Source organism: Ictidomys tridecemlineatus, chromosome 16 (assembly GCF_052094955.1).
Source record: "Ictidomys tridecemlineatus isolate mIctTri1 chromosome 16, mIctTri1.hap1, whole genome shotgun sequence".
NCBI lineage: Eukaryota > Metazoa > Chordata > Mammalia > Rodentia > Sciuridae > Ictidomys > Ictidomys tridecemlineatus.
Genome location: NC_135492.1, coordinates 27700019 through 27726970, shown reverse-complemented (window position 1 = coordinate 27726970; position 26952 = coordinate 27700019). Strand labels below are relative to the sequence as shown.

The following is a 26952-nucleotide window of genomic DNA, read 5'->3' as shown; positions in this document are numbered from 1 at the left end:
CCTCCTCCGCCGCCTCATCATCATCATCATTATCATCTCTCCTCCTCCTCCATCTCTTTCTCTTCCACCTCATCCTCTTTAATCTCCTCTGTCTTCTCCCTCTACTCCTCCTCTTCCTCCTCTTTTACTTCCTCGTTCTACTCCTCCATCTCTTCCTTCTCCACCTTTTACTCCATCTTCTACTCCTCCTGCTCATCTCTCTTCTCCTCCCTCTTTTTCTCCATCTTCTCTACTTCTCTTTTTTCTCCTCCTCCTTCATCTACTTCTGTTGCTTCTCCTCCTCCTCCTTCTCCTCTTCCTTCATCTCCTCTCTTCTTCCAACTCCTCCTCCTCCATCTCCTCCTCCTCCTCCATCTCCTCCACTTCCTCCATCTCTTCATCGTCCTCCTCCATCTCCTCCTCCTCCTCCTCGTCCTCCTAATCACTCCTTTTCCTCATCTCTTCTTCTCCTCCTCATCAGCATCATCTCTCTTCTTCCTCCTCAATTCTCCTCCTCGCCTTCATCATCATCTTCATCATCTGTACTCCTCCTCTTACTTCTCCTCCTACTCCACCTCCTTCTCAATATCCTCCTCCTCCTCCTTCATCTCCTACTCCTTCTCCTTCTCCTCCTCTCCCCTCCACCTCTATCTCCTCGTCCTCCTCCTCGATCTCCTCCTTCTCTTCTTTTCTCCTCCTCCTCCTGCTCCTCCTAATCTTATCTCCTACTCCTCATATCTCCATCTCCTCATCATCATCATCATATCGTCTCTCATCATCATCATCATCTCCATCTCCTCATCATCTTCATCCTCCTCCTCCATCTCCTTCCGTTATCCATCTCTTCCTCCTCCTCTGATTCCTCCTCCTCTGCCATCTCCTCACTTTTCTCCTCCTCTTCCTCATCTCTCTCCTTTTCTTCCTCCTTCTCCTCCCCATCTCCCTCCTCCTTCTCCTCCTCTATCTTATCCTTTTTCTCCTCCCATTCCTTCTCCTCAACTCTTCTTTCTCTTTGTCCTCCTCATCATCATCTCTCCTCTTTCTCTGCCTCCTCCTCCACCTCCTACTACTTCTCCTCTTGCACATCCTCTATCGCCTCCTCTTCCTCCTGCTTCTTCTCCCTCTTCTCTTCCTACTCCACCTCATCTCTCCTCCTCCTACGCATCATCATCATCATCTCCTCCTTCTTCTCGTCATCCACCATCCTTCTCCTCTTCCTAATCCTCCACCTTTTCCTCCTTTTAATCCTCCTTATTCCACCTCCTTCTCCTTCTCCTCCTCATCCTTCCCTCCTTTATCTCTTCCATCTCCTCCTTCTACTTCTCCTCTCTCTTCTCTTCCTCCACTTCCTCTTCTTTCTCATCTTCATCTCTCCTCCTTCTTGTCTCCTCCTCCTCTATCTCCTCCTCCTCCCCCTTCTTTCTCCTCTCCCTCTTTGTCCTTTCTCCTGTTTCTCATTCTCCCCTCTTTCTCCTCCCACCTAGCTCCTCCTCCTTCTCCTACTCTTCCTCTTTTTCTGCCTCGTTTTTCTCCTAATCTTCCTACTCCCCCCTTCTCACCTTCCTTCTACTCCTCTTCCCTCTCCTCCTCCTCATCTCTCCTCCTATTCCTCCTCATCATCAACATCATCATCTCTCCTCCTCATTGTTCTCCTACTTCTCCTCCTCCTCCTCCTCCTCCATCTCCTCCTTTTCCTCCCTCTTTCTTTCTCCTCCTCATCTTTATTCTTCTTTCTCCTCCTCCCCATCATGTCTCCTCCTCCACCTCTATTCTCCTACTCCTCCTGTTCCTCCTTCTCCTCTTTCTTCTCTTCCTGCATTTCCTCCTCCTCCATCTTCTCCTCTTTCTCCTCCCAGTCCTCCTCCTCATCATCATCCCTTCTCCTCTTTCTTCTCATCAACATCATCATCTCCCTTCCTCCTCCTCTTCTATCCTTTTCTCCTCTTCCATCTCCTCCTCCTTCTCCTCCCTCTTTTTTCCTCATCCTCATCTCTCCTCCTCTTCCTCATCATCTCTTCTACTCCTCCTTCTCCTCCACCTCCTCTCCCTCTTTCTCTTTCTCATCCTGCATTTCCGCCTCCTTAATTTCCTTCTCCTCCTCCTTTCTCTCCTTCTCAACATCATCTCTCCTTCTCCTCCTCCTCGTCTCTCTCCTTCTGCTCCTCCTTCTCCCCATCCTTCTTTTTTTCTATTCTCCTGCTTCTCCTCCCCCTCCTTCCCTTCATATGTCCTCCTCCTCATAATCATCATTTCTCTTTCTCCTCCTTCTTTATCTCCTCCTTCCCCTCCATCTTCTAATCCTCTCCCCTTCATCTCCTAATTCTCCTCCTCTTCATTCTACTCTTCCTTCTCCTTCTGCATGTCCTCCTCCTCTTTCTCCTGCTCTTTCTTCTCCTCCTCAGGCTCAAATGTCTTCTCTTCCTCTTTCTCCTTCATCTCCTGTCCTTCTCTCCTATCTCCTCCTCTCTCTATTTTTTCCTCCTCAATCTCCTTCTCATCCTCCTCTTCGCTGTCCTCCATCTCCTCCACCTTTTCCTCCCTCTTCTTTTCCTCCTCCTCCTCTCTCCTTCTCCTCCTCATCATCATTTTACCTCCTCCACCTCCTCCTGCTATTGCTCCTACTTCTCCTCTCCCTCCTTCTCCTCCTGTTCCTGCATTTCCTCCTTTTCCATCTCCTTTTCTTACTCCTCCCTCTCCTCCTTCTCCTCCTCCTTCTCATGCCTCCTCCTCTTCCTCATCAACATCATCATCTCTCCTCCTCCATCTCTTCCTCCTCCATTTTCTCCTTTCTCTCCCTCTCCTTTTTCTCCTCCTCATCTCTTTTCCTCCTCCTCCTCCATCTTTTCTTCATCGTCCTCTGTCTCCTTCACTTCTCCTCCCTATCTTCCTCCTTCTCCTTCCTTTTTTCCTACTCCTCCTCCTCCCCTCCTTCTCCTTCTCCTTTTTCTCCTCCTCCTCCTCTTCCTCCCGCTACTTCTTCTCATCCTCCTTGTAGTTCTTCATCTCCCCCTTCTCCTCCTCCGTCTACTTTTCTTATCCTCCCTCTTCTTTTCCTTCGCCTCATCTCTCCTCCTAGTCCTTCTCATCACCATTATCTCTCTTTCTCCTCCTCCTCCCTCCTCCTCCTTCTCCTTCTCCTCCATCTCCTCCTCCTCCTTCCTCCTCCTTCTCATTATTTCTTCTCCTTTCCCTCCACAACATCATAATCTCTTTTCCATCTCCTCCTCCACCTTTTTCTTTCTCTATCTTCTCCTCCTCCTGCTACTTTATCTCCTCCTCCTGTTTATCTCTCTCCTCCTCCTCAATCTCCTCCTCTTCCTCCTCCTCCTCTCTGCCTCCTCCTGCTCCTACATCTCCTCCTCTTTCTCCTTCATCTTCTCCTTCTCCAACTCCATCTCCTTCTCCTTTCTCTTCTCCTCTTCCTCCTTCATTTCTTCCTTCTTCTTCTTCATCTCATGCTCCTACTCCATCTTTTTTTCCTACTCATGCTTCTCCTCCTCCTCATGTCTCTCCTTCTTCTACATCTCCTCTTCCTCTTCCATCTCCTCTTCCTCTTCCATCTCCTCTTTCAACTTCTCCATTTCCTCTTCCTTCTTCTCCCTTTCTTCCTCCTACTCCTCCCTCTTTTTCTCATCCTTCTCAATCTCATCCTCTTCTTCTATCTCCTCCTTTTCCTTCATGTCTTTCTTCTTCTCCCTCTCCTCTTCCTCTTATCTCTCCTCCTCCTCCACATTATCATCATCTCTCCTCCTCCTCCTCTTTTTCCTTTTCCTCCTCCTCCTTTCCCTCCTTCTCCTCATCCTTCTCCTCCATCTCCTCCTCCTCCTCCTCATTATCACATCGTCTCTCATCATAATCATCATCATCTCTCCTTCATCTGCTCTTCTTTTTTTTTTTTTTTTTAAAGAGAGTGAGAGAGAGGGGGGCACAGAGAGAGAGAGAGAATTTTAACATTTATTTATTTTTTCTTAATTCTCGGCGGACACAACATCATTGTTGGTATGTGGTGCTGCTGGGGATCGAACCCGGGCCGCACGCATGCTAGGCGAGCGTGCTACCGCTTGAGCCACATCCCCAGCCCCTTCATCTGCTCTTCATCTCCATCCTCCTCCTCCATCTTCTCATCCTCTCCTCCTGCTCCTTCTCCTCCACTTCCATCTCCTTCTCTTTATCCATCTCTTCCTCTTCCTCTGTATCCTCCTCCTCCTCATTTTCCTCCTTCTTTTCCTCACTCTCCTCTTCCTATGAATTGGTTTCCACACTCAGGTCTCTGCCTTGAGTTACCGGGTTGCACTGGAAAGTATCCAAGTAGTAGTCATGCATCAGGGACTCCTTCCAAGGCCCAGGAATCCCTGAAACCCCAGAGAGTACCCAATCATTCATATATAAGTAATCAATAAATATTCATACATATACTACAATATATAGCTATTTCTCTATGCGTACATACCTATGAAGATATTAATTTATAAATTAGGGAAAAAATCAGAATTTAGCAGCACCTAATAATAAAATAATAATTATAGCAAAGTTCTGTAACACAGGGTGGATGGGTGAGGTGTCTGGTCCCGTCCCATCCCGTCCTGTCCCTCCCTCTCAGAATATCTTTCTGTACTATACTGACCATGGATTTTTTTATTTTTATTTTTTTTAGTATTTGGCAGACACAACATCTTCGTTTGTATGTGATGCTGAGGATCGAACCAGGGCCGTACGCATGCCAGGCGAGCGAGCTACCGCTTGAGCCAATCCCCAGCCCCAGACCGTGGATGTTGTTTTACTCAGACAAAATTGCCACTGTGACCAAAGGTCCCAAGAAGAACATTTAGAGGAGGAAGAGTTTATTTTGGGCTCATGGTTTCCAAGGTTCAGTTCATGGTTAGCCGACTTCATGGCTCTGGCCCAAGGGGAGCAGAACAAAATGGTGGAAGAGCCTGGAGGAGGAGAGAAGCTCAGGACAGGTCACCAGGAAGCAGAGAGAGCTTTGCTCACTAGGGACAGGATAGACACTCCAAAGCCCAGGAATCCCCTCCTCGAGCCACATGCCACCTGCTACAGTCACCACCCAGTGAGTTCATCCAAGTGGATTAATCCACTTCTAGGTCACACCTCTCATAATCTAATCATTTTACCTGTGAACTTTCTTGCATAGTCTCACCCATGAGTTTTTGGGGGACCCCTCACAGTGAAATCCCAGCAGGTGAACCCAGGTCACGGACACAGCACATTCAAGGTCCACTGTGAATGCCATCATCTCCTGTCCATAATTCAAGTGGTTTTCTTCTTTCCCAAATAAGAACAGGCCCTTTCTCCTCTTTGTGTCCCTTCTGCAAATCCACACTTCTCTAGTGACCTCAAAAGCCTTTCTCAGGAGAAGCCACCATGGTTTATACAGAGACAACGTGATGATGATGAGGAGAAGGAGGAAAGATGAGGAGGAAAAGGAGGACTAAATGAAGGAGATGGAGGAGGAAGAGGAAGATGAGAATGGATTGAGGAGGAGAAAAAGATGGAAGAAGAGGAGATGAAGGAGAAGGAGGAAGAGGAGATGTATGAGCCTGAGGAGGAGAGAAAAGAGCAAAAGAAAAGAGCAGGAGGAAGAGGAAAAGGACATGCAGGAGGAGGATGAAGAGGAGGAGGAGGAGGATTAGGAGATGGAGGTGAAGGAGGAGATGGAGAAGGAGAGATGATGATGATGATTATGAGGAGGAGGACATATAGAGGGAAGGAGGGGAGGAGAAACAGGAGAAGATAGAGGAGAAAGAAGAATAGGGAGAAGGAGGAGCAGAAAGAGACTAGGAAGAAGAGGAGGAGGAGGATTAGGAGATGGAGGAGGATGAAGAGATGGAGGAGAAAGAGAGGATGTTGAGGAGAGTAAGGAGAAGAAGATGGAGGAGGTGGAAATGCAGGAAGAGAAGAAGAAAGAGGGGGAGGAGGTGGAGGAGTAAGAGAAAAAGAGATGATGAGGAGGAGGAGGAAGAGATGAAGGAGGAGGAAAAGGGGAGAGAGGAGAATAAGGAGGAGATGGAGGAGGAGGAAGAGATGGAGGAGGAGGAGGAGGACGAGGGGAGATGATGATGTTGATGAGGAAGAGGAGGAGGAGGACTGGTAGGAGAAGAAAGAGGAGATGGAGGAAGAGGAAGTGCAGGAAGAGGAGGACAAAGAGGGGAAGGAGGAATAGGAGGAGTAGGAAAAGGTGGTGGATGAGGAGAGATGATGGTGATGAGGAGGAGGAGGAAAAGAAGAGGGAGGAGATGGAGGAAGAGGAGGAGGAGAAAGAAATGGAGGAAGAGGAGGAGATGGAGAGGAAGAAGAGATGGGAAAGGAGAAGAGGAGATGATGGAGAAGGAGGAAGAGGAGAGAGATGAGCTGGAGGAGGAGAGAAAAGAGCAGGAGTAAGAGGTGGAGGAGATGGAAGAGAAGGAAAAAGAGGAAGAGGAGGAGAGATGATGATGTTGAAGAGGAGTAGGAGAAGAGAGATGATGAGGAGAAGAAAAGGATGAAGAGGACATAGAGGAGGAGGAGATAGAAGAGGTGGAGAAGATTGAACAGGAGAAAGAGAGGAGATGGAGGATGAGGAGATGGAGGAGTAAGAGGAGATGGAAGAAGAGAAGATGAAGGAGAAGGAAGAGGAGGAGGAGAAGTAGGAGGTGGTGGAGGAGGAGGAGAGATTATGATGAAGAGGAGGAGGAATAGGAGGAGAGATGAGGAGGAGAGGGCGGAGCAGTAGGAGGGTGAGAAGAAGGGGGAGGATGAGGAAGATTAGGAGAAAAACGAGGCAGAGGAAAAGTAGGAGGAGAAGGAGGAGCTAGGCAGGAGGAGGAGGGGAGAATGAGGAGGAAGAGGAGAAAGGTCAAGGAGAGAGAGGAGAAAAGGGGTGGAGGAGGAGACGAGCAGGAGGAGATGGAGGACAGTGAGAGATGAAGATGAGGAAGAGGAGGAAAAGAAGAGAGGAGAAGTAGAAGGAGGAAATGGAAGAGGAGAAGAAGGGGGAGGAGGAGGAGTAATAGGAGGTAAAATAAGGAGGATTAAAAGGAAAAGATGGAGGAGTATGGGGAGGTGAAGGATGGGGGCAAGGAATGATGGAGGAGGAGGAGATGGAGAAGAGATGATGATGATGATGCGTAGGAGGAGGAGAGATGAGGTGGGGTAGGAAGAGGGGAGAGAAGAAGCAGGAGGAAAAGGAGGTGATAGAGGAGGTGCAAGAGAAGGAGTAGGAGGTGAGGGAGGAGGCAGAGACAGAGGAGAGATGATGATGATGAGGACAAGGAGAAAGAAGAGTTGAGGAGGAGGAATGGGAAGAGAAAAAGGAGAAGATAGAGGAGGAAAAAGGGAGAGGAGAAGGGGGAGGAAAAGGAGAGAGACGAGGAAGTGGAGGAGATGAAGTGGTTTTTAGGTAAGTCAAGATCAAGAATGGGTGTCCCTTGTTTGTTCATTTATTTCTAGTAATAATCTAATTTTGCACAAAACCAATCATTTCGTTAGCAATCAGTTTTGTGAGGAGATGTTATTCAGCGTCACCCTTAGCGGTTACAAGAAGAAGAGAGACAAAGTTAGCTTTCAGCATCGTGGAGGAAAAGGGCTCTGCTTTTGGGGCTTGGGGACACACTCCAGAGAAGCAAGAAATTGCAGACTCTTCCATTTGGGTGGGTTTCGTGGAGACGTGGAAGCCCTTGCAGGTCAGGTGACATGTCCTCACAGGAATATCCTGACATCCGAGTTACATGAGAGGCAGGTGTCCCCAAGGACACCCATTCAGACCTTCTCCTTGGCCCCCATTTTGGCCTTGGCTCCCCCACACCTCACTAGGACATGCATTTTGCCCTAGTCTCCAGTCATATTGGGAATCAGGGTTTCTGTGAACACAGGATATGAGAGTATCTTTTGGACTCACTGCTTTCAAATCCTTTGGGTCTGAACCCAGCGGTGGCATTGCTGGGTCATATTGTGATTCAATCTTAAGCTTTTGAGGGGCCACTATATTGTTCTGCCAAGGGCCACCTGGAGCCCCAGGAGCTAGAGAGGCGGGAGGAGCCTCCCTGGAGCCCAAGGAGGGAGCTCAGCCTGGGACTCTGGTCTCAGCCTCTGCCCTCCAGGGCTGGGAAAGGGGTGGTGGCTCCTGGATAACATTGAAGTCTCTGTCTTTTTGGTTATTTATTATAGCAGCCCCAGGAAAACCCTTAAAAACTCAGCAGGGCCTCAAGTTGTTTGAGAGGGCTAAGACCCTATTTTTACTGTTGGAAAATAATCATTTTTGGTGCTGAGTTCTGCAGCACTAAGAAATTTCATTTGCACTGGTGGATTTTAAGTGAATTATTCCACGAAACTGCACACAAGGCACCACCCCACAACCCAAACCGCACTCTATCTCAGTGTAAGGTTCCCATAGCAATCAACATCTCCATGCCCAGATCATCTGCCAAGGTCAGAAGGATGTTTGGCTTCGAGGCGTTCGGTGATTTCTGCTTACAGGTCTGCAAAAGCCCACATACCAGGAAGAGAAGCAGGGTGGAGTCCCTGCAGAGGAAATAAATGTACAGGATTTGGCATGCAAAATATACACCATGCATATGTAGATGTCAGGCTTCTGGTGAGGGCTTGAACCGAACTCCTATGTGGCCAACTGAGCCTCAAGAGAATTATCCAGTTGTGGGAAGTCTCTGGTTTTGCATGGAATCCAACAGCCCAAAGAAAACCAGGGTGGAGTCCCTACTGCTAATGACCAATCAAGACCAACGCTGAGAGAGGCCCATTTCCTCCCTGCACCTAAACTGGAGATTCTCAGCAAGCAATCAGAAACTGAGCCCTATAATAAGAAAGTTCCCTCCACTTTAACCCCATGCAAACAGCAGAGGTCCCCTCTTTATCCTCTGGGGACACAATCCAAAAATCTCAAAGGATGTTGAAAGTTCAGCTAGTACCTAACCCTAGATAGACTATACTTTTCCAGTATATATAGATGCCGGTCATAATGTATAATTTATAATCTAGGCACAGTAAAGGATTAACAGCAGCAAATCATAACCAAACCAAACAGTTGTAACAATGTGCTGTGACAAATGCCTGACTTACAAGTTTTTCACTTTCTTTCTGTTTTTTTTCTCCCCGTTTATTTTTGGACATCAGGCTACTGACTCCTGGGAGATTTCTGAGTGCATTTGTGGTGACCTTTTGTGGCTACCAACACTCTGGGTGACGCTGAGAAAACCCTTTCTTGTTGTGCAAGTCATGGTCTCTCTGAGTTTGTTTTGTCACTAAATGGGTCCTCTGGGTTAAGGTCATTTGAGCTTAACTCTCAGTAAAGCCCGGGCGAAAGTGGGGTCCAGAGCCTGGGGCCTGCCATTTGGGGTCCTCGGCGGGTCAGGAGGCGCTGATGGTTTGCAGGCGCCTTGGCTCAAGGTGCCCGGAGCTCCAAGGCTGTGCCAAGCGGCAGGCAGGACACTAGGAAGACCATACCCACAGGGACACTAGGATTTTAAACCACAGATGGGGGATTCAAAGCAACCCCAGAGATGCAGTGCAGCAGGCAGAGAAGAGAGTCCCTGAGCCTCTGAACAGGGGGCCAGGCGCCCCACCGCCCCAGCGTCACTGGCGGGTCCTGGGCCCCACCTGCCCCAAGACTCAGAGGGACTCAGCTGTCTGGGACTCGCTGCGGGTGGGGCAACCGGGGAGGGCAGGTGGGCGGAGTCACTGTGACGTCACAGTGCGTGTGTCGGTGTGTGTGGGGGGGAGGGGAGCCGGAGAGAAGGGGCGGGGGCTGCCATAGATCTTGTGCGCCCTGGGGGTGGGGGACTGGAGGCCGGTCCCACTGCTGGAGGATTCCGGACGCGCCAGGGCGCAGTGGGTGGACTGGAGGACTCAGAGTGGGACTGGCTTGTCCTAGCGCTGGGAGGGGGACCCAGCTATGGCGGGGGGCGGAGATGGGGGAAAGTCAAGGGTCCACACCCTGCGACTTTTAGTGGCCGGTGGGGGAGGGTCACAAGGCCATGCACAGCTGCACTGGGGCGGGATGGGGGACTTGGGGGCCAGGAGCAGGGCGGGGCGTGCCCTAGAGTGGGGGTGTGGGCGTGCTGGTGGTGGGCCAGGGACCGTCCTGAGTGTTGGGCACCCCGGAGCTGGGGCTGCGAGGGGGACGCGCCCAGAAGCTGGATGGGGCCTTCCTAGGGGGACACAGGGTGGAGGGCGGTGCAAGGGCGTGTTCTAAAGTGCGCAATGGACTGCAGGGGGAGGAGCAAGGGGCGTGTCGTAGAGGGGGATGTGCTGGGGGTGGAGCAAGGGGCGTGTCTCAGTGTGAGCTGGCAACGTTTAGATGAGGCTGGGAGGGAATGTGCCCAGGAGGCCACCAGGGCCTGTCTAGGGGGAGACAAGGCCTTAAGGTGGGGTGGTGCATGAGGCGTGCTCTAGGATGGGGGGCTGGACTTGCTGGGGTAGGGACAGGGGCGGGCCTTAGTGTTGGGCACCATGGAGCTGCCCCAGGGTGGACACTTGGTCCCGGGAGCAAAGTGGGAATTGAGGGCCCTAGTGTTGGAGGGACCGTCAGTTCTGGGGGGAGGGGAGATAGGCCTGGGAGCGGGACAGCAGTGGCTTAGACTGTTCCTGGGGACAACCCAGCAGCAGCAGGGAGGGGACATGGGGTGTGTGGTGGGGACTCAAGCGCCGAGCCCCAAGTCGGGACCAGGTGGTATTCGGGGAGTGATAGGGCCAGAGGGCCATATGGGGAGGGGACCGGACAGGAATCTCAGCCAGGGTCAAAACCGTGTTGGGGGAGGGACAGGATTGTGTCTTAGATTGTGCGACAGGCCATGGCTGGGGGTGGGGACCAGGATGGGACACGAAGACTATGAGTTTATTGGGGAGACATGGGCACCAGGCTGCGTGTCTTAAAAAATGTGTGTGTGGAGGGTGTCCCAGCCGTGTCAGGGTAGGGCAGGGGACGTGCCTTATAGAGATGGTGAGACTTGGCCATGGGGAGGGGTCCCGGCTCCGAATTGGAGGGGCAGAGCGGGTCTTAGTGGGGGTACACTCCAGCGCATCTGTCCCGACCTGGTGTGGGGGACACAGGCCAAGAGGGGGCAGGGAGCGGGTCTTGGAGAGGTTCGGAGGCCCGAGAGTCTCAGCGTGGGGAGGCGTGACCCAGGAGCGGCCCCGCCTTGGTCGCAGTTTCCTCGGCTCAACCCGGCCTCCCCCTCCTCCTGCTCGGCCCCCCACCTCCCTCTGCGCCCCACCCCAGCGCTGCTCTCTGGGCCGCGCGCAGAGAATGCGCCTGGGGCTGTGTTTTGGTGACTCGCCATTTCCGAGCACCTCCCTTCCTTCCCAGGGTCTCGCGCTCGTCCCCTCCCCAGGCCTGAGTGGCTCCGTCCCCGGGTCCCGCGCACTTGGCGGTGGCCGAGGTACATCCCCTGGGCCTTGGAGGGCACCTCTGCATAGATCCCATGGCTGTGCGCTGGCACCTGGGAAGGACCTTGACCCCAGATCTGGGCGCGATCCTGCCTGGGCTGGCGACTCCGCCCACCGGGCTGCTGGGCGCGCTCCTGGACCCCGGTGGCTCACTTCCTTGGATTAACCTCTCAACTCTGGGCCTGGGGAGTGGCGCCTGGAAACAGGTTCTCCCGGGTCCCCACCTCCCGGTGAAGCTGGGGCTTCTGGAGCTGCTTATTCTGGATGGGGCACAAGCAGGGTGACTCCCCAGGCAGCCAGAGCAGTTTAGGGAACACCCTTTTTTTATTCCTTCCAAGGTTCTTGGAACAGCCCCACCGCCCTCACAGAATTGGTGGGAATCCAGCTCCACCAGGTTTCGCATTTGGAATCTCTTTTTTTTTTTTTTTTAATTTTTTTTATTGGTTGTTCACAACAGGGGGCTGAACTCTTGCTCCTTTGTGCACGCAGGGCCTGGGGAGAAGCCAGAATTAAACCAGTCAGTCTAGACAGGGAAAAGGGGCGAGCCCAATTTTAATGAGTCTGGCCAGTTGGAGACTGTTCCCTGAGGGATTGAAATGTCAATTCCTTCAGTGCCCTTCCTCCACCCTTATCCAGAACCTGCCCTTGAGCCAATCTGCTGTTAAGATAGCTTGTCCCAGCAATTGCTCCTCCCTACAGGGAACTACAAGGTTTTTGATTAATGTGTTCTTGGCTGCTCCATCCTATCCTTCCCACTTCAGCTCATCTCATTCCCACCTTTTGACCAGCTCAGGAGCATCTGGTCCTAAGGAGTTCTTAATGCTTAAGTGCTTCCCAGCCTAGGCAGCTCTCAATCACCTGTTCAGTACAGAGCAGGCATGTTGGGTTCTGCTGAAGCTACTTCTCAGTTCTTTTTTTTTTTAATTAAATTTATCTTTTTTTTCCTGGGTTTTTTCACAATCAGGAGTTGGTGAAGGGGTTCCTGTCATCCGCTGTCTGACAGGTCACAGTGTGGGGGATGCTGTGGCAGGGCCATACCATCTGGAAACCCAAGCCATGGGGAATGTTAAGTGTTTGGTTTATGATCCTCCTGATATGGAGAACAGGGCATTCATCAATCAATAATAAAAGTACGTGTCCCCTGAGAATGCACGAAAATTCCCAGAATGAGACCAAGGACACAATTGAGACAGGCCCCAAGGTGTTTTTCAATATCTCTCAGGAGACAAACAATAGTGTTATTTCCTAAGAAACTCAAAGGGGAAAGATGACTAATCAAAGTTCTTGAGAAAAGCCTAATCCACAAGAAATGTTTATCCCAGGGTTAACAATGTACACTAATGTCCCCCTCCCTTCCAAAGTCACAACCTCTACAATAGACTAGTTACAGAAAAACAATCGCTGTGCCAACAAGGACCACCCTATGTAACTGGGTTAATTTAATGAAGATTATAGTATCCCCTCGAGGACAAGAGGCTAATAAAAATACATTCCCCCCATTAACACCCCTCCTCTGCCTCACACAGGAATTCATGACGAAAGTAGAAAACACAGAGTTCATATTAATGGCAAATGGGTTGAGATGCAGAACCTGCCCTTTAGTTAAAAGATTAAAAAGACATGAGATTTGGTGGGCTTTGACCAACCATCAAGGAAACTTTAAGAAAACAGTTAAATAGGTCATATATTAAAAAAAGAAAATTACTTTGGAAATTAAAAATAGAATAATGTAAAATTAATATAGATATATTTTAGAGTCACTTCGGAATAATAGGCTTTCACTATTTTAAGTGTGTTTCAGTATTTGAAGTGTGTTTTACTGGGACTTTAGATTAAAAGTAAGAAAGCTTACCAATGATTATAGGTGTGCTTTAAAGTTAAAGGTTAATGAAGTAATTATACATATGAGTTAATGTTAAAAGTTAATAATAGACCAGAAGACATGTAGTCGAGTAGTACAGTGTTATATGGGCAATGACCAAACAGACTCCATTTTACCTGAGACTTCATATCATGTAAGAAATGTTTCTTTCATGCTCATGCTTGGGTCTCCTGCAGGGAGCTGTCCCTGGCTGCCCAGCTAAATTCTGTCCATTTGGACAGAACTGGAAATTGGTGTGTTTTCTTAGTGACCTGCCCCACAACAGTGTGCACCTAGTGAGTAAGGTGAAAATGTAAATATTTAATCCTGATTGTCAAAGGTTATGGGAAAATATTCTAAACCATGTCCTCAATATATCTTAGATAATCAATATGTCAGAAAAGATTGTGACTCTTGAAAAGTATGGACATCAAATGAGTTTTGGGCTTTGAGACTATTTATTAACTACCTGGAAAGATATCTACAAAAATGGTATAAAAATAAATTTCTTCCCCCAAGAGCAGCAGATTCTTTTTGAAGGCTACTAAGAACTTGCAATTGCTGTTCTTCAGCACGACATGACAATAAATAAAAATTAAATAAAGGTATTGTATCCAACTACACCTAAAAAAATTTAAAAATAGGGACACAGTAATAGACTGAGACAATCTCAGTGAATATGTTTGTTTCTCTGTGCACCATGTCGCCCCTTGACATGTCTTGAAAACATTTCAATATCTTGCTGAACCTCACTCTTCAACCTGGGCCCAGGGCTGTTTTGTGTCATGGTTGAGGCCTCCTTTGTCCAGGTCCCAGAGACAACCTCATGAATAAAAACAAATCATTGGCCTCAGCCCACAGGTGAAGGGAGACTGTCCCAAGTCTCCACGGAGTTTCCTACAATGTGAGGATGAAGAGGAGCAAGGAAGAGGCACATGTGCTTGAAAAAGAATCAAGAAGTTTTAAAAAACCCAGAAAGTGACTTGTTCATTGGACAAGGGTTAGCAAGGCAGTGAGATTTGAGGGTGGGGGTAATTAAAAATATTTAAGCCATTGAAATGTTTATATCATTCTTCATGTGAGAGGAGAAACGTTTTCTTCAGAAGTAGATCTGAAGTGGAATTTGAGGATAAGTGGTCAAATGTTTAGTCACAGCATTCAGCAGAAATCCTGGGGAAGGAAACACAGAAAATAGGAAGAGTTTGCATCCCATTAACAAATGCACCCTGTAGCTGGGCGGAGAGACTCAGTGCTTTGACGGACAGCTGAACTCCCAGAGTCCAAGTTCACATTCAGGATATGACTCCTATTTCCTACTTGGATTCTGAATTCTTTTCTTTCTGTTATTATTGTTTTCTACATTAAATTTGCTCTGAGTGATGATTGATTCAAGACTCCCATTATAATCTTAGCTGCTTTCTGCTTGCTCAATGACCTTCTATGAATCTTCATGATTTCATTTAAATACTTGGGAATTATTTCCCAAGTACTAGATACTGTTTTTATACAAAAATGTACAATGAACTTTTGAAAAGATTTTTTATGGATTCTAATTAGTTACACAGGACAGCGGAATGCATTTGGTCACATGCTACATAGGGGGATTATACCTCCTCACTCTTCTGGTTTCACATGATGTAGAGTTACACTGGTCATGAAGTCATGTATGTACAAAAGGTTATGACATCTTATTTATTTTACTTTCAATCTACCCCCATAGCCCCTCTCCTTTTTTAACTTCCCTCTGTTTAATCCAAAGTTCCTCTATTCTTCCCAAGAACCTCACCCTTATTGTGAGATAGATCTGCATATCTGAGAAGACATCTGGCCTCTGATTTCTTGGGACTGGCTTATTTCCCGTTGCATAATATTCTCCATTTCCATCTATTTGCTGGTAAATGCCATCATCTCATTCTTCTTTTAGGCTGCATAGTATTCCATTCTGTATATATACCAAAATTTCTTTATCCATTCATCTGTTGAAGGGCACAGAGATCAGAGATCCTCCAACCTTTGTGACAAAAATGCCATTGAGTCTGAAAAACCAGCCTGTACCTCAGAGCAAAGCCTGTTCAAAAAAGGGGCATGACCCTTGTCCTTGAAAACACCCACAGAGCACTCCTAGGCATAAATGCACCCTGCTGAGTTGTTTGTCTGCAAATAACAGGAGATATCTGCTGTGCCAGGTGTCTCTGAGTTACTCTAGGTGGGGACCCATAGCAACCCCCTAGCAGCCACCAATCAGCATGAGACAGGGAAAATACCTGGGATGCCAGATGACCCTCCCTATAGTTTATGGTGGTTGATAACATGTTGGAAAACCATGTAGTTCAGCACCTACAACCCTCATGGCCTAAACCAACCAGTTCAAATGAATTCCCCTCTGTACTAATCAATCACCGCTACCCAACTTGTTCCCACCATTGAATGTGCTAATCATGTTTTAGGGTTGTTTTATGATTTTCCTGCGGTGTGTTATGATTTGCCAAGAGATTCTATGATGTATGTGAAGTCCCTGCCTTCCCCAAATAGTGTATAAAACTGCTGCAAACACTGGGCTAGGGGCCTCTCAGCATCACCAGTTGCTGGATGCACACGAAGGACCGAATTAGCTCCCAATAAACACCTCTTTGCTGCTTACATGGACCTTGGTCTCTGGTGGTCTTTTGAGGGTCCTAAATTCGAGCCTAACACGCCTAGGGAAGATTATTGTAATAAACTTCAATTGGGCGTGAATTTTGTTAAATCTTTGTCAATTCTATAATTGTTTTGTAAAAGTCAAATACATTTTTATAAATATATTTTTTAAATTTCCCAAAAAGTAAAAAAAAACAGTACACCCCAAATTGACATAAGGATTCAGTGTATTCTCCAAACTTGGAGAGAAATTGACAAGTTCCATAAAACCCACATCAATTTGTGAAGAAAACCAAAACTATGACCCACTCTTTCAAATGCATGACAAAACTCTGTGGTTCAGCACAGTGACATCAGTTGTTACTAAAAAACTACACTGAACAAACCACAAAGTTGTAGCCTGAGATTGGATTCTTATAAACACATGGGAGTATTTGAAGATGGAATCATACACACAACTGTGAACAATTCATTATAGTAAATGGACTACAAACTTCAAATAGGATAGAAGTGTTTCTAAAATGATTCTAGAAGATTCAAAAGTTGTCCTGCAGAATGAGGAAGCTGGAGCCCCAGCACCAGCCACACACTAAATATATAGTCATCCATGGTTAACAAATATATGAAAAAAAAAGTTCAATATCTCTAGCAATTGGAGAAATGCAAGTTAAAACTATTCCCTCTCACTCCAGTCAGGAGGGCAATTCTCAGGAATACAAGTATCATTAAATATTGGCGAGTAGGTGGGGAAAAGGTTCACTCACCCATTGTTGGTGGGACTGCAGATTGGTGCAATCACTCTGGAAAGGAGTGTGGAGATTCCTAAGAAAACTTGAAATGGAACCACCATTTGACCCAGCTATGCCACTTCTCGATTTATATCTAAAGGACTTAAAGATCAGCACACTACAGTGACTCAGCCACAAAAATGTTTATAGCAACTCAATTTATAATAGCTCAACTCTGCAATCAGCCCAGTTGCCCTTCAACAGATGAATGGACAAAGAAAATGTAACACACACACACACACACACACACACACACACACACATACACACACACACACACACACACGGAGGTTGAGGAGGGAAAAAAAAGGCTATTGGATTAGATAAATGAATATTATGGGAAGGGAGGGGGATGGTGTAGAAAAGAGAGTAAACTTAATGGGACACATTTTTTATGTTCATATATAACTACAGACCAGGGTAACTCCACATCATGCACAACTAAAAGACTGGGATCCTAATCAAAATAAGTTACACTCCATGTATGTATAAAGTGTCCAAATATACTCTAGTGTCATGGAACACACAGAAATGCAAATACTGAAATTACTCGAATTATCAGGGAAAAAAACAAGAGGGAATTTTGGTGAGCTTGAGAGAGGAAAGATGTCTTAGAATTAGACTGAAGGTACTATCAGGAACCACTTTTAAGACTTTTTTATTTTTTATTTTATTTTCTTGGTATAGAGGATTGAACCTATGGGCACTTAACCACTGATACACATGCCCAGCTCTTCTTTATATTTTATTTAGAGACAGGGTCTCACTGAGTTGCTTCAGGTCTCACTAAGTTGCCAAGGCTGGTTTGAAACTCGCAATCCTCCTGAGCCAGCCTTCTGAGCTGCTGGGATGATAGGCATGAACCCCTACACCAGCAACAACAGAAAATTTGATAAAGAGTACCTAATCAAGAATTTTCTCTTCAAACACCATAAAGAATGTGAAAACCGTCTCTAGATTGAAGCATTCCAAAATCTATGCATACATCAATATAACGTTATTTTACTAATGAATGTTTTCCAAAGGTTATTTATGTGCTCTGTGCAAATACCCTCATCTCTGAAATCTGGGGGATATTAGAGTAGGTCTCCACTTGCTGCTCAGGTGACACAATCTGAGGCTAACAGGGACCCTAAGAACTCTGCAGCTGTGTGTTCCTGCAAGAGCCTGGCAGGGGTCGCCCTTCCCACACACTTCACCCTTCTCCTGCAGGATTTTCAATTGGAGGAGGAATGATGGGGTCTGACTCTCATTTATGCTTTCACTGCAAGTGAGGATACAGAACAACTCCAAAGCTGAAACCAAGCCTCTTGTGGACAAGACAGCAGGAAGCTAGACTCAGCTCCCTGAAACCTGACCCCTGGCCTCATTTGAATGGCTTCTCCTCAATAAAAGGGTTCAGCCTGTGTGTGTGTGTGTGTGTGTGTGTGTGTGTGTGTGTGTGTGTATTTTCTGAACCTCCTACAGGATCAGATGGCTGTATCTCAGGGGAAGCATTTGTTTATCGCAGAAACAAAGCCATCCATGTTCCTGGGATGACCCCCCAAATTTTTCTTCTTGTTCCTGACCAAATAAATTAAAATAAATAAATGTATACACAAGGATCATCAGCTACATCATATGATGTCACATGCAGTCGTGTACTCCTAGTTAAAAACATGTTGAAATGGATCCAAAATATCTTAAGAACCATGTGGTTACATAAAGTTAATCAATTATATACTGTATTTATTTTAGGTTATGCCCTTATCTGCAGAAATATCCAAGGACTTTAACAATATTTTCATTGATATCTCTTTTCTTTTTTAAAAAAAAAATATATGTTTTTTAAGTTGTTGATGGGCCTTTACTTTGTTTTTATTTATTTGTATGCGGTGCCAAGAATCAAACCCAGTGCCTCATGCATGCCAGGCAAGCGTGCTACCACTGAGCCCCAACCCCAGCCCTCATTAATATTTTTTTTGTCAAGATACAAAGATGATTATTTTTCAGAAATTATTTTCAGAAATTATTTCAAAGTGTAACCAGGAAAAATTCTAAAAGGAATTTCAACAGAGGAGAAGCACACACTGGAGGTCCTAAAAAGAAAGAAATCATCTTTGGGTAAACCAAGATCTTTATATTCTAGATTTTTATGATAAAAATATTTTCCTAAATAGAAATATTTTTATATTATTAATTAGAGAATATAGAAATGTAAAAAAAGAGATTTATATGTACTGGACTGACTAAAAGTTTTAACTGATTAATTCAAGGATATTTCAGGCTATTTCCCTGATTTTACTCTCTATGCTGACACTGAGCTAATATTTTTGTTCATATTTTGACATGATAAAGATCTATTAAAATGTTAAGTTTAATTCCTTTAAGCAAGGTCTTTATTGCCTAATGATTCTTATTGTTTAAGGCAAGGATTAATTTGGGTGAATAAATTCACATCATTGATTAAACACTAAATACATTAAACTGCTGACATAGATTCTAATTTTTACAATTCTCCTTGGAGACTAAATTTGATTGATTCAAAGACTGTCCATTCTTGAATATTTTGTTTGTTGAATCATTTTGAGATCTGGGAATTTTATTAGGACTGAGGTTCTCCAAATTAAAGTTGTATGTTAGTTTTGAGCAATAAAAGTTGCAAACCTTGTTGAAAATTCACAGACATGATAGAAGTTCTCTGATTGGACTATTATCCACAAAATTTGGTAGGATTTATATAATGCTTAATGACATTTTTTAAAAGACCATCGAGAGACACCTATTTAAAGAATAATATTCTGAGACATAAAGATATGTTGAAACCTTCTCTCAGAAAGAGATTGAGGATTCCTTTTAAATTGTTAAGATGGATCAACTAGTATATATATTGGGAAATTACAATAATCAATACAAGGTAAATCTTATCATTAAAATACTTGTACTACTAACTATAACTTAAATTGATGATACTATGGCTTATGCCCAGTCTTTACTCAATTTTATTAAATAAAGAAAAGGGGGAACATAGGATCCTAGAGGCACACACTAGTTCTTACAAAATATTTAATTTTTTTCTTAATTGTAATATTGAGAATCTCAGGGAATATAGCTCAGTTGTTAGGGTGCTTTGCTCACATGTACAAGGCCCTGGGTTCAATCTCAGCACCACCAAAAAAAAAAAAAAATTGAGACTGCTGTTGAATTTACTGAATCATGTTCATTGCTGCTGAACATGATTAAGTAAATTAAATCAGGTTTAAAAGATAGAATTTAAACCGTCATCATGAAAATGACTGAAAAACCTGACACAGGAAGGTAAATCTTCCAACTGCAGAGTTTCCAACCATGCAGCTTCATTAACTTGTCAAGTAAGTAAAAATTATGAAGAAACTTCTATGGACCCATTCTCAGATCTATTTTTTCAATTTGTTTTTTACTTGTAGATGGAAACAATCTTTTTATTTTGTTTATGTTCCCATGTGGTGCTGAGGATCAAACCCAGGGCCTCGCATGTGCTAGGTGAGCGCTCCACCACCGAGCCACCACCCAAGCCCTCAGATCCATTTTTAATGTACATTGTAGTGTGGACTGGAAAGCCCAACCATGAAACTAGATTAATCCTACTGACTGTAGTAGTCAGCTATATGTTGATCCTATGGCAAACAGGATGTCTGGGATTCTATTTGAGGAATAGACACCATACAAGGAACCTAAACCAGACAATCATGCTGCCTTTACAAATTAAGACTACTTATGTGGACAGTTGTCCAAATTGAAAGATTGATGAAATAGAATTTTTCTCCACAGGCCAGTTATGTACACAAGGTATCTACCAATGTAGGGTTGCCCTGATCATTCTACAATAGAAATTGGCACCTTTCCTAAGTATTATTCCTGAGTATTCCTAAGTATTATGCAAATGTCTAGTCAGTACCACACAAGAATTCTAGAAATAGTGCATACATTTAGGCTGGTCTCCTAGAATGGACAAGAACAATTACAGGAGGATGCCTGTCACCTGGAGGTTTTATTGATAATACCCTAACCCTCATGAGATGGCACCCAAAAGGATGTTAGGATGTTTGTCTTCTGCCGTCAGAATATCTACATCACTGACAGACCTAACAGATTCCTTAAATGTGAGAATTAAGAGAAAGGATGATGACTATCCTGTAGCCTGCATGAATACAACTCATCGTAGTAATTGCCAGCTGATATTTCAGAGCTACCCTCTGCTGAAGTTAAGGTTCAGGTCTGAAACAGGTGCATGCCAGTTAACCAGACTTAGGCCAGGATCTTTGACGGGAAATTTAAATATCATTCGTTGCTTCTATGATACAGTCTTTATGGCTCTTTTTCAAAGTTACAACATAGGGATTCTCTTAACGTTGGACTTAAATTACTTCAAAGAGCTTTCTTAGTCAGATAAATGCTGATGGAAAAATTAGAACTGAGTTAAAATGCTCTAAAAAGCCACTGTGGTAAATATTGTGACTGAGCCCTCGGCTCCGTGCTTTGTGGAGAGGCTGAAGCGCCATGCCAAATGAAAATGTCTATGTTACCATTGTCAAGTGCAAGGCTTCCCAATAATATCGAGAAAAGATGAAGAATCTTCTGATGAGTGTTTGGTATAATAATAATAATAATAACAACAACAACAACAACAACTTGGATCTTTCAAGGTGGTGATGTCCTAGAGATAGTATGTTTTCTACTAATGCTTTTTTTGTTTCATGATGATCTCAGACCAAGAATTCAGTGACTGAAAGATACAATTTCCCAATCGCCTTTAAATATTAAGGAATAGAAAATATGGGCGGAGCCACTCTGAATGACCCCCTGCCTTCCAGTCCTGAAGCAGGAGGCTCTGACCAATCACTACATCAACTCTCTCTGACTCTCTCTCAGCCCCCCTTCACTTTGAAAACATCCAAAACAGGGGTCTGGCAGGACCCTTCTCATTACTTTTCTGGCCAGAGGTGGGCAGGAGAGTTTCAACTTTCAATTCCTCCCTCCCAGAGAGCACTTGGTAAGCTGTTGGCCTGGTCCTTCTGCCGGAGGAAGAGCCCACCTCAAACTGCAAGCCCTTTGTGGCTATCCTGACCAAGGGGAACCTGGTCTCTCGTAGGGCTTCCCCATACCTCTGTGGGTCTCCCCTTCCTGATCAGAGTCTTGATGGAAGCCAGAGCCCCAACCTGCATTCACACAGGCAGCTAGGAGGGAGATCTGGGGCAAAGTTGGGACTAGTTGGCTCATTATATTTCCTGATATGGGTCTCAGGTGCGTAGAATTGGACGTTGTTTTTATTTTATTTTTTTTCTGATGACCTCTACCTTTGGATAAGATTGCCCATATAATGTCACTGTTGATGTCGTTAGATTTATATCTGTCCTTTTACATTCTATTATGTTTTATTTGAGGGGGTGGGGACTGGGGATTGAACGCAGGGGCACTCAATCACTGAGCCCCATCCCCAGCCCTATTTTGTATTTTATTTAGAGAAAGGGTCTCACCAAATTGCTTAGGACCTCACCATGGCTGAGGCTGGCTTTGAACTCATGGTCCTCCTGCCTCAGCCTCACAATTTGCTGTGACTTGAAGTGTGTGCCACCATGCCCGGCCCTCTGAACTACATGCCCTGAACTACATCTCTATTGCAAGCTTTATTTAGAGACAGAGTGAAGCTAAATTGTGGAGGCTGCTCTAGCAGGTTACTGATTTATTTTTTGGTTGTTGTTGTTTGTTTTGTTTTGCTGCTTGTTAATGAAGGTTTCTGTTTTTTTTTTGTTTTGTTTTGTTTTTTTTTTTGTTTTTTAGAGAGAATGAACTCATTATAGAGCTGGGACCTCCCGAGAAACTGAGGCAGTGAAAAGACCCATTTGAACCCTTTATTTTTGCAATCACATCAGAAAGATTTCAGACATGTCACCCTGTAACAGGCATGAACTTCTTGAAGGGGAAGGGGACATTCTCAAGGGCAAAAGTGGGTCCTCTCAGAAAGCAGAGGGACCATGTGCCTCTTCTGAACTCTAGTTTTATTGGAGTCTCTGGAAAGTTTCCAGAGAGTCCTGCCCAGGTGCACTTTTTGACTTTTGACAGAAGGGTGACATCATACTTTCACGTCGCGATGGTCATGGCAACTCTATGTCACCTTGGCCCACGCTGAGCCATTCTAATTGGATTCTTATCCAAAAAATTATCCTTTCTTCCAAAATCTGGTCTGTAAAAAGAGTCACAAAGTCTGTCTCTACATAGTCACTTGGGTTCCTCTTAGGGGGTTTCCTGCCTGCATTTCTCATGCAGATCACAGGTAGTTGGCTGAGGAATGTGACATCTCCTGTCCACTTAGGCCAGGCAGAGCTGCAGGTAAATTGATTTTTAGAAATCATGCATGTGCAGGTCAGCACAGCGGGCCCATTTTACAAGATTATTCTCTTAACCATCTGTTCCCACCATTCTTGCGTGTGTCCTCTAGAAGACTAAGAGACACAGGTATAGAAATAGCACAGCTTTTACTAACAGTGTTACAGGATGGAACATCTGGGCCAGCAGGCAAGTTGCAGTCAGCATTCTATCCTCTGGTTCACAAGGGTCTCCGCTTCCCACCCCAGTTTCTCTTTGCCAAAGTACTATGGGGTGCACCAACTTCCAGATCTTCACCTGCATTTCCCTGTGTCCCACTGGGCTGCTTAAAGAAGCATGCTGCGGGGAAGAGTAGCACATTCCTAAAATCCCAGTGGTTTGGGAGGTTAATGCAGAAAAACTGCAAGTTGGAAGCAGCCTCTGCAGCTTAGTGAGGCACTAAGCTTTTTAGCCAGACCCTGTGTAAAAGTAAAAAAGAGCTAGAAGTTTGGCTCAGTGGCTAGGCAGCTCTCCGTCAAATCCCTGGTATCAAAACCCCCACATATTTTCATATAAAGCAATACACCTTTAGTTGTCCCCAACTTCCTTTGTCCTTTTGTGCCAGGAAAGTCTTCTTGAATTGAGTGCATTTTGGACCTAGACACTTTTGACTTTACCTAAATAAACACTGCTTCTTTCTCTCTTGGTCAGGGTGACCCCTCCCCGACCTCCTGTGGGTCCAGGATGGTTCAGGTGCACAAACTCGAGATCTTCCACATCCACAGTCTGAGGCTGTACATGTGACTCTCCATTTTGCTCTAATTGCCCTCAGGCTGCCTTTCTTATATCTCAATTGTACATTTAAGGCAAAATACTATATTTTCATAACCAGCCATGTTTGGTATTTTATTTAGAGTCAGGCTCTCATTGAGTTGCTTAGCACCTCATTTTTGCTGATGCTAGATTAGAACTAGAAATCCTCCTGTCTTAGCCTCCTGAACCTCTAGGATCACAGGCATGAACAACCATGCTGGGTCTCACCCTCTGATTTGTCAACCTCTTCATTGGATTGATAGTAGCTTGGAGTCACCATCTGGAGTTATTCTCTCAGGCCCATTACAGTTATGCTCACACCCACCTTCTTTGAACCACAATAAAAGGGATGCTCAGTGGCAAAGTGCCCCTGCCCTCAATTCAATCTCTACCATGGGGGACAATAAAGGCACCTGGAATTCAATTCTCAGCCCTGGCAGCTATATGTCCACTTTTCCACACATTGTGGGATTACGACTTTTTACACAATAGCCCCCCCTTGGCCATGGGCAATATTGTTAGGTAGAATGAACTTGGGCCAGTGATCAGGATGTGATAGACTTCACAAATCCCAAATTAAGAGTAGAGAAAAAAAATTGTACTTAATTTCCAAGAGGGGGATAGACATGACAGACAGTGTTGGCCCCAAGTGGCAATTTTTTATGGTTTATATGCAGGGTTAAGGGACCCAGCTGAGAAGGGTTTTCGTTTCTTTCTGGTTGGACTATCGGTTCAAACCCAGGATGCTGAGAGTGCTGGGTCAGCTCCGGGGTGTATGTTGCTTCCTAGGGCTTGTGGCTTTTCTTGAAAACCTTGACATGGAAAGAATACACTGGAGGGGGACTTCCTCCTGACAAAGTGAGGTCAGTCTTTGCAATACAGTGACATGCGTCCAGGGGGCAAGTGAGTGTGAGCTCACAGAGAAGTTATAAGACCACAGATGCCTAAAGCTTAAATTCTACAGATAATACTAAATCCTACATACAATTTCCCCTATCCATACATTCCTATGATTACCCTTTCTATAAAATCTCAAAGTCCTTGTCAGCATCTGAAGACAGGGTAAGGACAGGGTTTTTTTGTCTTCCTGGTGTAGGTGCACTGGTCAAAGTTTCTTTCCTGCTTTGCATCATAATCGTTTCTGTTTGGTTTTGGGTGAACATCTGAACAGACCTGTGGGGTCACCAGAGTCACATTTCTGCAGAAGACTTCCTAACATTCGAAGTAGAACATCTACACTAAGCACAAAGCACCCATTTTATTTCCACAGCATATTGCTGCCCTAGAGGATTGCCTTCCTTCCTCCCCCACCCTTTCTGCTAGGGAGGGAGCCTTGGGCATCAGAGCCAACCCCAGTTGCTTCCTTTTGTATATCAGGAGCATCCTCAATGGAACAGAGGGCAGGAGGTCAGGAGAACTACTAAATAGTTTTCAAATTGTTTTCATTTTTTGATATTATATATGGGTCATATAAATGATATCTTTAAAAAGTGTTTCAAAAATTTGGAGACAGTGTCTTTCTAAGTCACTTGAGGTCGCATCAGCTGGGGAAAAAATATATATATATATTAATATATATATATATTAATATATATATATTAATATATCTATATTATTTTTCATAATATATATATATTATAGAAAATATTCTGATTAGATGTACTTAGTGTGAGAAATATATATATATAATATATATAAAATATATTATAGAAAATATCCATTCTATATATAGAATATATAAAATACATATTTTATATATAAAATACATATAATATATAGAGACTATATTATATAAAATACATATTTTATGTATAAAAATATATAATATATTCTATATATTTTATAAAAAATATATTATATATATTTTATATATACAAAATATATAAAATATAGATTATATATATAATATAAAATAATATATCGTTCTTTCTTTTTTAAGGTACTGGGAAACAAACCCAGTGGGGCTTGACCCCGTCCTCTGAGCTCCATCCCCACCTTTTCATTTTATTTGTAGACAGGGTCTCAATGTTTGCAGATGCAGACGTGACCTTGGGCTCCTCCAGCCTCAGCCTCCTGGAGAAGCTGTGCTTTGTTTTTGTGTTGAGGTTAAACCCAGGGACTCGCCATGCTCGGAAAGCACTCTATGGCTCAGCGCCTAGCTCAGCGCCACGTGTCACCTCTGTCCCAGAGGCTAAGCCAAGGTTTCCCAATTGGATTCCTTCTGAGCAGAGCCAGGAAGCTCCTACTGAAAAGGGCTGGGGCCAAGAATCTGTCACTCTACCCAATTTCAGCCAGTGATTGGATGTTGTTAGCTGTCAGTCACGATCCAGAGGCGGGCCTGGAGGCCATCCATCCGGGTCGCTTGGTGTAACTGTCCAATCAGTGCGCAAAGGGAGGGAAAGGGCGGGCTGCCGCAAGCTCCAGGGCTTTTCTTCCTCAAAAAATGGGCTACTGCTGCTACAGGCCCCGTGTTCTCTGCTGAAGGGACCCCTGTGACTGGGCTGCCGTGTTCTCGGTGATCTCGGGTGCCCGCAGGTTCCTCCAGAGGACGCCAGGTCACCAGAGAAGCCAAAAATGGTGAGTTCGCTGAATGTAGGCAGTAAGCACCTGCCTGTGGGCCCGGCGGGCGGGCAAGCTGCTGAGTGGCGCCCTGAGTCGCCACTGTCGGGTGGCCCTGGGTCCTGTTCCCTGGTTCCCTGGGTTTGGAAGGGAGGCTCAGGTCCCAGGTGTCTCCTTTGCTCCCTACCTGTGACCCGCACTTACTTTTCCCAACGTGTAGGAAGCAGGACCAAAAATGCACCTTTCTTCTCTCTGTGGAGCTCCACCTAGTGGACGTCCTCCAAATTGCAGGCGCCACCTGCCCTCTAAAAGGCCACCTTCTCTCCACCTCACAGCTCAGCCAGACATTCCTTCTTCCCACTGGTTTCAAATAGACACCGTCTGCTAATTGTCATTATCGCTTAGTTAAATAGTGGAAAGAATCAATCTTCCTTCCCCCCTCCCTTCCCCCCTCCCTTCCCCCCTCTCTTCCCCCCTCTCTTTCTCCCTTCCCTTTGTGTTGGAATCTGGGCTGGCCTCCAATTTGTGTTCCTCCTGCTTCAGCCTCCCGCTTAACTGGGGTTACAGGCTTGTTCCAATGTCCCTGGCAAGAAG

General features: G+C 45.3%; 1 protein-coding gene across 2 annotated transcripts in view; it reads left to right on the top strand.

Moving 5' to 3' along the window:
- The window catches only part of LOC144371505 (uncharacterized), a 1005333-nt gene that overhangs the window by 444714 nt on the left and 533667 nt on the right, over positions 1-26952 (top strand). Inside the window, exon 1 of one of the 2 annotated variants that reach the window (XR_013431472.1) lies at positions 26313-26376. The exons of the other annotated variant lie outside the window; for it this stretch is intronic. The gene's annotated coding sequence lies outside the window, so the exon portion shown is untranslated. Of the gene's footprint in view, positions 1-26312; positions 26377-26952 lie in introns of those variants that run through there. 2 annotated transcript variants of the gene reach the window in all.